Raw genomic sequence first — 13,563 nt, 5'->3', positions numbered from 1 at the left:
ATGCCTCTAACCAACCCTTCTTTCTACAGGTAGAAGAAAAGGTATTCAGAGACTAGCAAGGGATCTTGGGATCTATAGTCTTCCCAGACTGGAAAGAGACTGGACTATCACATATTTGAGCTGAAGAAGGAATTTTCCACTGCTGTAGGTGCTTTTGAATTGCTCTGCCACAGACTGATGGACAGTGGGATGATGCACAGATGGGGTCTATCACAGAACTTGGAGTGCTGCAGCACCAGAAACAATGGGGGATGCTTTGACACAGAGTGTTGAGTAGCTGTAGCCTTCTGTGTCTCACAACTCTTGTTCCGTGAAATAATCCAGCTGGGAGGAGACGAAGCTGTTATTCCCTGAGAATACAAGCAGCTGATGAATTGAAAGGATAGATGTTCTATATCTGGAGTTTTCCATTCTTTTTCAACTGTTTATTTGATATTTTCAATTGTTTTATAATGCCAGATTTCTCTACATAAATAAAAGATCAATCTTAATTGCTTTCAATTATATGCATCTTTAAATGCACATGGAGAGTGAACATTGGGGATGACAATGGCTAACTTGAATACACAAAACTAAAAATAGGTCAAGAGATTCAATCCCATCCTAGTGATCATTCACTGATTCTGAGCTGAGAGCTTGACAAACTGTGTCTGTGAGAGGATCTTAAGGCTATGCTGTTACTTATAACCTGTATACTTTTGAGATCCCTTAAAAAAAGATCCGTATGGAAATGAGGGTCATTGTCCCTATCCTAAAACTACCACTCCCATTGCTCATTGTAGGCAGTTTTATTTAAATGCTGGCACTTTAAGTGAAACTTCCTATCACCCCAAAGGAGAAGTACAAAGAGGGTCATGACCAAAGTTAAAATTATGTGCTGAGATGACCCAATGAGATAAGACAGGTGTGGTTTGAGAGGACAAACTCTGTTCCTTTTCTGTTGGAAATGGAAAAATGCCTCCTCATTCAAACTCTGCTCTCCACAGTGATATCTGTGGTCATCGGTGTTTTGAGTTGGCATAACTTCTGAGTTATAAAGGTGGATTTAGGATGGGAAATAAAACTTCCAAAAACTAGAGCTACCCTAAAATGAAATGGACTACTTTGGAGCTTAGTCAATTCCTCATCCCCAGGTGGGGGAGTTCAAGCTAAGACTTAATGACGATTTCGTTGATGGTGGAGAGAGTTCCTGATTCAAGCATGGGTTGAAATTTAAAATAGATAACTTTGAAGTCTCTTCCAAAACAGAAAGCCCAAGAGTCAATGAAACTGAAAAGTATGGGCAGCACTAGTAGATATTTTGGTGTTGCATTTTTTCAGGATTTGAGGCAGGGTGCTATACTGAGAGTGGCAAACTGGCAGTCAGCAGAGACATGCATTCTCATCCCACAGCTCCCTCTTACAAACTGTGGTGCCTCTGTCAAGTCAAATGCTCTCAGGCTTCATTTTCTTTATCTGTCAAAAAAGGGGGTTGGACCAAGTGACTTTTGCAGTCCTGTAGTTTCTCTGATCCCTGGTTATATCTTTTAGAAGCACCAAGAGTTTTAGGTCATGGAAACAGTAGCTCAAATGTTAGCTTGAATAAGAGGGAAAACTTTTTTCTTATGAGAGTAGGAGGTGGAGAATTCTCATTTCTCTATATTAAAGCATCTTTGATACTATAAAACTGTAATTATAGGTTCCTAAATGTCACTCCCTCATAGGCACCTAAGCCATGAGTCATTAAAAGGGCGTATGAAGGAAGATGCTAGTTGGACCCAGAAAAAGAACTGATATATAGGGCTTGTGTATAGAATGATTTTATATATATATATATTAATATGTGTGTACATATACATACACACATATTTGTGTCTAATGGCAGCCATCTCTAGGATGGAGGGGAGGAAAAAAAAGAAATTTACATGATAACTTTATTATATAATTTAAAAGAAATAGCAAGTTGTACATAATTGATTTTCAGTTTTGTGTGCAATTATCCTTTTTTATTTATACTATGTTATAATTATGCTTGGTTTGTTCCATAAATTAAAATAAAATTAATAATTTTTTAAAGAAAATAATTTTAAGATTAAAACAATAAAATTTACTTTTAAAAAATGATCCAAAAAAAGATCATTTGCCAGAGTATGTGGATCTGCAAACCTGAGCTTGAGAAGGCGTGAACACTCAGGCTGCAGCTTGGTGGGATGCTCAAAAGGGGACACAAATTTTGAGAGAAGAAGAAACTGTTCCTGGCAATAGAAAGGAGTCAAGTTTTACAGTAAGAGAAAGTAGCTTTTCTGGATATTACTAAGACCACATGGTAAGGGAACAGGGCTAGATATTAGCTTAAAACAATGCATGACTGAGAAACAGCATCATAAAGTGCCCAAGGAGCTGGCTTCAGAGGCAAGAAGGCTGGGTTCAAGTTCTGCCTCCAATGTATACAGATCGTGCAAGTCACTTCAGCTCTCAGTATCTCAGGTAACTTTCTGAAGTTACAAGCTGAAGAGCAAATGCTGAGTGACATTGGTAGAAAAAACTCCTCATCCAGAGCTCCATGATGAAATCACAGGACTAAGATGGATAGATAGACAGAGAGACAGACTGACACACAGAGAGATAGTTAGAGACATGGATACATATAGATAAATGATAAGTGGATAGAAAAATGGATGTATGGATACACAGATCACTGAAAAGAACTAGATAAAAGATATATATACACATACAGATATACTGATAGATGAAAGACAGATACATACATATAGAGAGAGAGATATAGAAGTAGACACATGGATACATGAAGATGATAGATACATATACATATATAGATAGATACGTATAGATGACTGATGGATACAAAGTTAGATAGATACATATAGAGATACATAAGAGATAGATATATAGATGTATACATACATAGAGATAGATACATACATAGAGACAGACATATAGAGATGATGGATAGATAGATATACATACAGACAGATAGACAGACAGACAAATAGATTAGATAGATAGATAGACAGACAGACAGATAGATGATAGATAGATAGATAGATAGATAGATAGATAGATAGATAGATAGGTATGGTAGATACATAGGGAGTTAAATAGGTACACTGAGATAGATATATAGACTATATATGTAGATACATAGATGATAGATGGATAGATAGATCATAGACAATTATGTAGATAACAGAGACATATATAGATACAGAACAATAGACAGATACATTCATATATACATTCATACATACAGATGATAGATGGATAGACGGAAAGAAAAATAGATTGATAGGTACATAGAGATCAATATATACATACATAGAGATAAAGGAGGTAGAGAGAAATTGGTTGAGAGAGAGAGAGAGAGAGAGGTAGGTAGGTAGGTAGATGGATAGATGGATGCATGGATGCATGGATGGATGGATGGATGGATGGATGGATGGATAGATAGAGGACAGATAAGAGAAAGAAATGAATGATTGACTTAAGTGAACTTCATGGCCTAGTAGAGTCCCTGCTGAGAGGGTTAAGTTAAGGTCACAAAATCATAAACTTAACTTTAGAAAGAACATACTGCCCAATCTCCAAATTTTGTGTATGAGTAAACTGAAATCCAGGGAATTAAAAAGACTAGCCCCAGGTCACACACCATGCTATAACATCAAAACCAAGATTTAAGCCCTCTAACACTAAATGCAGAGTTCTTTCCACTGTGCCACTCTGCCTCCTAGATTCCTCTTTAAAATGGTGTCAGCCAAGGTGAACTGTGACTAGGAGTATAACCTAGGATCAATCATTCTCTGTAACTTCATTGATTAGCTGTTCTCCTGTAATATAGGTTTAGCATATCTGCAGATCCCATCAGCTTTCTTGGCTGATGTAATTTCCCCATGCAGAAAAGATGAGAAGTCTGCTTTTGAGAGTGTCATGATGCTGTGAAAGGGAAATGCCTCAGAGGGATCAGGAAACATGTTTAGACATTCTCCAACAGGCTCTAGTTGGCTAGCTATGTAGTACGGAGAAGTCTTTTTCAACTGGCTGCACAGCTAGAGCTAGAAAGGCCTGAGTCATCTTTGGTCACCTCTCTTTAATTTATTTGGTGACTCCTTCACTCAAGGTATGTAGTTAGACACAATGCTGTGAGGAGAAAAACTTTGGTGAAAAAATGGGCCTCAGTCCTTGGCCTATGTGTTGGAGGTTTTTTGTTCTAAGTAAATGGAGTAGAATTTCCAACTTTGTGAGTTTCTACAGATCAAGAGAATGAATCATAGGAATCCAGGAGTTGGAATCCATTCTGGGTTTTGCAGCAAACCCAGCACTGAGCCCTAAAGAACAGGGATCAATCTTCTGGTATGACCTTCTGGACTCAAGCCAGTGAAAACTGAAATGGGGACTCCATCTGGAAAATATACAGCATCTGGACATGAACTTGGTGGGACTAATGTTATATAAAAACTGGGCTAAGTTTTCCCCAGAGACCAAAATGGCCTGGGGAGACAAGTAACCCCAAAGTATTGAGAGAAATGTTTGTACTTTGTTCTTGCCCCATCTTCTTTTGTAAAATCTACCTGATGTTGAGCAGTTAAATGGAACTGGAGTGCTAGTCTCTGACCCTTGACAGTAGAAGGAACAAAGCTGGTGGGAGTTTGGACCGGTGACAGCAGTGAAAAGATACAACCCTGACAGCAGCAGAGAAAAAGACACCTCCAACCTCCTCAGGGTATCCTCAAACCCTAAGGGGGAGATCTAGCCTGCCTGGCTCTGAGAATGTGAAGCAGGGCATACTTACTACATTCATATTTCATTTTCTTCAGTTCTATTCAATGAACATTTATTAAGTTCTTATCTACTGTGTTAGGTGCTAAAAATACAAGAATAGAGAAGAGACAAGTCCAGTTATCTTTTCTACATCTCAGCTTTCCCCATCATGGTTTCAATATATCTCAGGTTGGTATAAGAAATTAAATGTGAATTTTGGGGAAGTTTTGTGGAATCCACCGACAACATGCAAAGGGGCCAGCAGATAACACGGAAAAAGTTTATTAATTCAGAAGTGTATAAAATATATATATAGTATTGCATAATATCAACCCAAAATTTACAATAAGGTACTGTAAACATTCTGTAAAAGAAAAAGAAAAAATTCAAACTTTTTCTCTGGTATGAAGGGAAGGCCAAAAAATTTTACACAAATCTTTCCAGATCTTGGGGACTCCACACCCCTGGCCTCCACAATGTGGAAAGGATAACCATACTGTTTTCAAAGACCTTACAAGCTAGTGAATTGTTTTACTTTCCATCCTTCCCCCTATGCTTGTCTCCACTGAATTAAGAGAACAGTTCCATAGCTAGATCTAAAGAACCAGGAAGCTCAAAGTAATCCTATAGCAATCCCCCAAAGAGATCTGAGGTTTGGGACTTTCTGAGAGGTAATAATATTACAGAGGGCTAGAGAATTGTTGCCTGGTTGGCTGGAGTTTTCCCTCAAAATTGGAGACTTACATTTGAGATGATAATAGTAGTAATTGTTCACTGTCAACTTGGCAAGAGGTCTCCTGTAGAGTAGTAGCTCAGAGATCTGGACTTGATCCTGTGCTGTTTACCATTTTTATCAGTGGCTATAATTCAAATCTGTAAATGCGTAAAGGCAAAAACAGAAGTTGGAGGTTGTAAAAGATCTGATACAACGAAAGCCTTCCCAACAATTAGAGCTGTCCAAAAGTAGAATAAGATGTCTTGAGTGGCAGTACTTTTCCTCTTTTGGGAAGTCTTTCAACAGAGACTAGATGAACACTAGTCTGGTTTATCATAGTGGGGATTCCTTCTGGTTATGGGATTCATTGGCTGACCACTGAAATCCCTTCTAACTTTTAAATTTTATGATTCCAAGGCAAAGTCAAGATGGCAGAGTAGCAGGAAACAGTACAGTGACCTAAAAAAAAAAAAAAAAAACAACAACAACCCTCTAAACAGATCTAGAAAAATATACCAGACCAACCCTGATTTAGAAAACCTTGAAAAGCCACAGTGAGTCATTTTTCAAACCTAGGTAGACATAGGAAGGAAGACATACAGTAAGGTCTTAAGACACTGGGGACAGGGTCAGACTTGGAGTACTCTAGCATCTTTGAAGAGGCTGTGAACTGGCACAAGAAGAGATTCCAGACCTAAAACAGGGCCCTATACCAAGGCACTGTGACAAGGACAAGGGCTAACTTGCAGTGTTGTTACCCTAACATAACTTAAAGAGGTCCTGGGCAGTATAATGAGTTTAGTCCAGCCTTCAGAGGAAAAACCAGGGCAGGAATCCCAGAACAAGGGTGAGTCTACAATTGTTTCCAGAGCTTTCCAGCTGGCTGATAGGGGTAGAGTCCAACAACAGTCTACTCTTGCTCAGATCCAACCTCAGGTCAGGAACTTGCAGAGCTCGTATGAGGGAGGCAGCAATCAGACTTTGTCCTGGATCAGACCATTTGGGGAACACTGAAATATGGTAGGTCCCCAGACTGTCCGTGAGAATCTGTAATAACACAACACTCAATACTCTCAAGAAAGCAGCAACAGAACTAGCCCAGATCTACCATCCAGGAGTCCTGGCAAATCCCAGCCCTAACAGTAAGTCTGAAATCTAGGAATAGGCCCGAAAAACAAACAAACAAAAAAAGAACCCTACCATAAATGAGCTGTTATGGTGACAAGGATATTCAAGACACAAATCCAACAGAGATAAAACAAAAATTAACAAAATAACTTTTCAAATGTTTGTTTGAAAAAGGAGAGGGACCCATATGTACAAAAATGTCTGGGGACAAAGAATTAGAAATTGAGGGGATGCCCAGCAAGTAGGGAATATCTGGATAGGTTGTAGTATGTGATTATGATGGAATACTATTATGCTATAAGAAATGATAAGCCAGATGCTCTCAGAAAAACCTGGAAAAACTTGCATGAGCTCATGCAAAGTGAAATGTATTATGAAAACCAAAACTCTCCTGCTCTCAAAGTAAGTGTCCCAACTAGGTAGCCAACTCTTGGCCTATCAGATGAAGTTTAAAACTCCTCGCTTTAGCATTCAAACCACTCCATAATATGGACTCACCAACCTCAGCTCCCATTCAGCACTAAATTTGGTGTCAGAAGACCTCAATTCTAATCCAAATTCTTCAATTTACTTCTTATGTGATATGTACAAAGTACCAGCAATTCTGGAAGATGATCAGCTATGAATGGCTTAGCTAATCTCAGCAATACAATAATCCAGGACAACTCTGAAGGATTTATGATGAAAATGTCATCCATCCCCAGAGAAAGAATTGATAATGTCAATTGACTTGATGGTGTCAAAGAACTGATGAAGTGTATTTTTAAACTTTATTTTTTTCTTGAGTTTTTTTCTTTTCTTGGTCTATGTTTTCTCTTACAACATGAGTATTAGGGATATGTTTTGCATGACTACACATGTATAATCTATATCAAATTGATGTCTTCTTAGTTAGGTGGGAGGGAAGGAGGAAAGAAGAGAATCTGGAACTCAAAGCTTTAAAAAAAAGAATGTTAAAAATTGTTTTACGTGTAGCTGGCAAAAAATAAAATACTACGCAGTTTTCTAAAACAAATAAAACAGAAAATGTGTAACTTATAGACACTGAGTGGGAGAGAGGGACGTTGGTCACCCTTATTTTGGCTCTCCCCTTTAATGGGTAACTTAATAAACTTCTTCTTAAATTAAAAATAAAATAAAATGTTTTGTTTGAGGAAAAATATTGCAAAAGAAATGAGAGCAATGGAAGAAAGAATTGGAAAGAGAATTAACAGCCAGCTTGGCACAAGAAGTACAAAATCTTGCCCAAGCAACAAATTCCCTAAAAATTAGAATGGACCTGAACAAAGCCAATGACAACATGAGATGCCAATAAATATTAAAACAAAGCCAAAAGACTGAAAAAATGGAAGAAAATACAAGATATTTGCAAGCATAAACAACCTACCTGGAAAACAGATTGAAGAGGGAAAAAATTTTAAGAATCATCGGTCTATCATAACATTGTAAATAAAAAACAAAAAAGAGCCTAGCCATCATATTTCAAAAAATCTTAAAAGAGAGCAAAATGGAAATAGAAAGAACCCACTGGAACACCTCTTGAAGAGACCTCCAAACAATATCTCCTAGGAACATTATAGGCAAAATCTAGAACTTCTAGGTTAAACAAATTCTGTGATTCTATGGTTTTGTGATTGTATTTAAAAGTAATTTTCCCCAGAACTAAGAGACTGTTATATACAATGAAAACAATACCTTAAAGTAAAACAATGCTAAAGACATCAGAATTCAGAGTATTTCAATGATCAAGCTTGATTCCAAGAGATCAATTATTAAATATATTTTCTCTTTTCAAGACTTGAGTGATAGACCACAGATTTGAAATGCAGCATGAATTGTCAGAGATGGCTGATGTATGCTTGTTATAAGGGAGGGTTCCCTGGTTGGGACTAGATGCAATTTGTTGGGAAGTGATAGTGATGGGTTTTTTTTAAATTAATAATAAAATATTTTTAAAGGTAATACTGCTGAGTGTTGTATCTCCAATGTCCCTTGGGTATTGCCATGTCCTCATATGCCTGTCTGGGAAAACAGGAACCAGAAAGTTTCGCTTTACAAGATAGTTTTCCTGTTTCATTGTTGAATTGATGATGACTCCTTGGTCTCCAGAGAGGGTTTAAAAAACCCACTTCTTTTGGGAGTCAAATATTATTTTTGTTGAAGAACTCAGAACCACTTTATCAAGTACTTATCTATTGCATCATTACCTAATTTTTAAAAATGTGCCTATCACCCTGCCTTTGGGCGCACGTACGACTTATGATTTTAGAATCATAACCAGATCTCAAAGGACAGGTAGCAAAAGAGAAACTTGTAGTCCTTCCTTGACCAAAAGAGTAAACTGACTTAAGATGGAAAAAATGTGTTTTTCAGAAAGGTCTTTGGGAGAGCCTAAGGTTGAGCAGAACCTCCTCACATTTCTCATTTGCATCATAAACTGACTTCAGCCAACATTTCCCTTTGTCCAATGGGTTTTCCTTAATACTTAATGGTGTGGGGAAGAAGATTAGTCAATAAAAGTCAAATTCTTAGCGTATGCTTAATATGGTCTGCTTAGTGCCAACCCATGTGAAAGCAAGGGTATGCTGGCTTCTGAAAATGTATAACAAAAGGGGTACTTCCCCCAACTTCAAACCTCCTCTAATTCAGAGTACATGCAGACATTCTCTAACTGTTTCCAGTTGTTTTATTGCATGGTGAGGAAAAACCTTTTTAATCAGCTGCTGAGCTGGAATGTAACTTAGTGTGCATACAAAAGGTTCAAACAGATGAAATATCTCCATCTTCCCTAACAGAGTACTCAGCATAAGAATTGCTATAAACCTCAGAGAAGAGAGGTAGCAATGGCAGAAGCAGCAGCGGCAGAAGGCAACAGTGGTGGCCGTAGCTGGCAATGGCATGAGTAGTCTACTGAATGCTGCTACCTGTCTTATCTCTACAGCTGACCACCATGTAGTCATGAATATATGGTGTTTCTCTTTCTTCTATTTCAGTTATATGTCTTTTCTGATGTAAGGTGAAACTATCAAACGTTAAATGAACCAGATTACTATTTGATGAGATCTGAAAAGTTGGGAGAACCAACAAAAATGCCCTCAGCAAGTAGATCTAGTAGCTACAGCAGCTGAACCTGGTAAGACGCCAGTCCTAAGGAAAAACCAACTTGATCCAGACCAGCCACTGTGAAGCAATACATCAACTGAGAGTCAATGAGTCTTGCAAGCAAGGGATTGACTCAGGTGTCAGCTCTGCCACACCCAGAAGTGAACCTGGAAGGGAGGGGAATGTTTGGCAGTAATCACTTTGAATCTGAGCCAACTCTACCCAAGGACCAAGGTGAGAGAGGAGAGTGTACTCCCAGTTTGGGAGGTTCTTTTACTTTGGTATTATTGTACTTCTCTCAGCAAATATCCCTTTGCAAATGCTAATTAATGTTAATTTGGTTATATGAAATTGGAGAGTTATTAACTGGTCAGTGGGTACTATGGCAGTACAGTGAGTGAGGGCAATGATGCTTGCCCAGGGTAAAGAGCAGAGAGTCTGTCACTACTAAGAAGAGAGATGCAAAAAATCACTACTATGATGAAAAGAAATGCAAGGGAAGGTGGCCTAGCTGCACCAGATCTTAAATTGTATTATAAAGCAGCAATCATCAAAACTACTTGGTATTGGCTAAGAAATAGAATGGTGGAGCAGTGGAACATGCTAGGTACACAAGACACAGTAGTAAATATCTATAGTAATCTACTGTTTGATAAACGCAAAGATTCCAGCTTCTGGGATAAGAACTCACTATTTAACAAAAACTGCTGGGAAAACTGGAAAATAGTATGGTAGAAATCAGGCATACACCAACATCATACAATGTAGTCTAAAATAAAGTCAAAATCGGTACACGATTTAGATATAGCAGCTGATACTATTAGCAAACTAGGAGAACAAGATATAGGAATAGTTTACTTGTCAGATTTAGGGAGAACAAAAGAATTTATGAACAAATAAGAGATAGAGAACATTATGAAATGCAAAATGGATAATTTTGATTATGTTAAATTGAAAAGGTTTTGCACAAACAAAGCCAATCAACCAAGATTAGAAGGGAAGCAGAAAGCTGGGAAACAATTTTTGCAACCAGTGTCTCTGATAAAGGTTTCATTTCTAAAATAGAGGACTGAATCAAATCTATAAGAATACAAGTCATTCCCCAATGGATAAATGGTCAAAGGATAAGAGTAGGTCATTTTCAGATGAAGAAATTAAAGTTATCTATAGTCATATGAAGAAATGCTCTAAATCACTCTTGATTGGAGAAATGCAAATCAAAACAACTCTGAGGTACCACATCACACCTATCAGATTGGCTAACATGACAAAACAGTAAAATAACAACTGCTGGAGAAAATGTAGAAAAATTGGAACACTAATGGATTGTTGATAGAGATGTGAACTGATCCCATCATTCTGGAGAGCAATCTGCAACTCTGCCCAAAGGGTTACAAAATTGTGCATACTCTTTGACCCAGCAAAACCACTTCTAGGTCTGTAACCCAAAGAGATCATAAAAATGGGAAAAGGATTCATTTATCAAAAAATATTTATATCAGCTATTTTTTGTGGTGTCAAAGAACTGGAAATTGAGTGGTTGCCTATCATTTGGGGAATGACTGAATAAGTTCTGGTGTATGGATGTAATGGAATACTATTGTGCTATAAGAAACGATGAGCAGGCAGATTTAAGAAAAACCTGGAAAGACTTACATAACGGATGCTAAATGAAGTGAGCAGAACCAGGAAAACATTGTACACGATAACAGCAACATTGTGTGATGATTAACTTCGATACACTTAGCTCTTCTCAACAATGCAAGGATCTAAAACAACTAAAAAGACTCGCGATGGAAAATGCTATCCACATCCAGAAAAAGAACCATGAAGTCTGAATGCAGATCAAAGCATACTATTTGCTCTCTCTTCTGTTCTTGCTTGTTCTTTTTCCTCGTGGTTCCTCCCACTGGTTCCAATTCCACTTTACAACATGACTACTGTGAAAATATGTTTAATATGATGTATGTATAGAGCCTATATCAGAGTGCATGCTGTCTTGGGGCAGGGAAGGGGAGGGAGAGGCAGAAAATTTGGAATTCAAAATCTTATGGAAGTGAATGTTGAAAACTAAAAATTAATTAATTAATATTTTTTTAAAAAGAACAAGAAAATCACTACTATGGCCAGGGTCACCCAATGAGGCCCCATCAAATTGTAATGACTCACAACCTGCTAAACTATGGACTCTTCCAGGCAATGAAAATCTGTCATCCCCACAAAGCTGATGCAGATGAGAAGAGGAAGCACCACGGGCATGACTACATTGTTTGTGATCCATTTCCCTGATAACATGTCAGAATATAGCAAGCAGATGCAGAGAGTTTATGTTGGTGAAGACTGCCCAATGTCTGATGGCTTATTTGAGTTTTGTCAGCTATCCACCAATGAATCTGTGGCAGGTGCAGTGAAGCTTAATAAATGTTATTATGAACTGGGATAGGGACCCATACTAAGAAGTCCAAAGCTTCTGGCTTCTGTCACATCAATGATACTATGCTGGCTCTCCTGGAATTGTTAAAGTACCACCAGAGGGGACTGTATATTGATTTTGACATTCACCATGGAGATGGTATGGAGATCAGGTCATGACACTCTACTTTCCTGAGTACAAAGAGTACTTCCCAGAAATGGGGGATTTACCAAACACTGGGGCTTGCAAAGGCAAATACTATACTGTCAACTACCTGCTTGGAGATGGGATTGATGACAAATCTTATGAGATTATCTTTAAGCCACAGATGTCCAAGGTGATGGAATTCTTTCTGATTCAATTATAGACATTCTTTCCTAGTAGGTGAATGACTATCCTATAAGATCTGAAAGGTTGGAAGAACCTTTAAAGGTACCTTCAGCAACTGAACCCAGTAGCTGCAGCAGCTGAACCTGGAGAGAAGCCAGTCTTGAGAAGGCACTAGCTTGACCTAGCTTAGCAGTCCTTTCAGCCCAGTGCAGGGGTCTTGCAGTGTGGTTCTGACTTTCTGTTTGGAGACCCAATTAGATTGTTTCAACTTTACCACTACATGCCATGTTGAGTGTGTGGAATTTTTCAAGAGCTTCAATCTACCCATGCTGATGCTGGGAAGGGGTGGCCACACCATCCTCAATAGAGCCAAGGTGCTAGAGCTAGACATATGAGACAGCCATGCCTTTGGACAAGAGATCTCCAACAAGAGATCTTCCCTACAAGGACTACTTTGAATTCTTTGGGTAGTATTTCAAACTCAATATTCCAATTCAAATTTCAAACTCATATTCAAATCTCAGCCCACTTAGCATGATGAACCAGACTACCACAAGTACCTGGATCAAGCAGAGACTATTTGAGAACCTATGGATGTTGTCACATGTCTCTGGTATCCAAATGCAGTCTACTCCTGAGGATGGCATACAGAAGGACAATGTAGAGGAGGATGAGGAAGATTCTGAAAAATGAATTTCCATGTACTCTTCAGACAAGAGAGTTGTTTATGAGGAGGAGTTTTCAGACCCCAGTGAAAAAGGTGAGGGTGGTAGAAAGAACTCATCTAAATTCAAGGGAAAAAGAGCAAGATCCAGAGGGCAAAAATAAAGCAAACATGAGAAGACAAAGGAAGAGAAACCTGAAGCCAAAAGAGTGAAGAAGATTTACATCTGCTGGAGCAGTAGCCTTCCCTACAGCCCACCTCCACCTGGTTTTCTTCCCCCGACACACATCTAGAGTCCAAATCTTCCATATTTCTCTCTATATTTATACATAAATATATGAAATAGAACTGTCCCCACAACACAAAAATTTCTGCTGTTGGTTTCTTGATCCAGTATCCCTCACCTTGCCTGATTGTACACCTGAACCCTGATAGATGAATCCATTTCTCCCCTCC

General features: G+C 38.3%; 1 pseudogene; it reads left to right on the top strand.

The window, feature by feature from the left end:
* Positions 1–10,106: 10,106 nt before the first annotated feature.
* LOC140508029 (histone deacetylase 1-like) lies at positions 10,107–13,271 on the top strand (annotated as a pseudogene).
* The last annotated feature ends 292 nt before the right edge of the window (positions 13,272–13,563 follow it).

Source organism: Notamacropus eugenii, chromosome 5, assembly GCF_028372415.1.
Source record: "Notamacropus eugenii isolate mMacEug1 chromosome 5, mMacEug1.pri_v2, whole genome shotgun sequence".
Taxonomy (NCBI): Eukaryota; Metazoa; Chordata; class Mammalia; order Diprotodontia; family Macropodidae; genus Notamacropus; species Notamacropus eugenii.
This window is presented reverse-complemented; position numbering and strand designations above follow the sequence as displayed.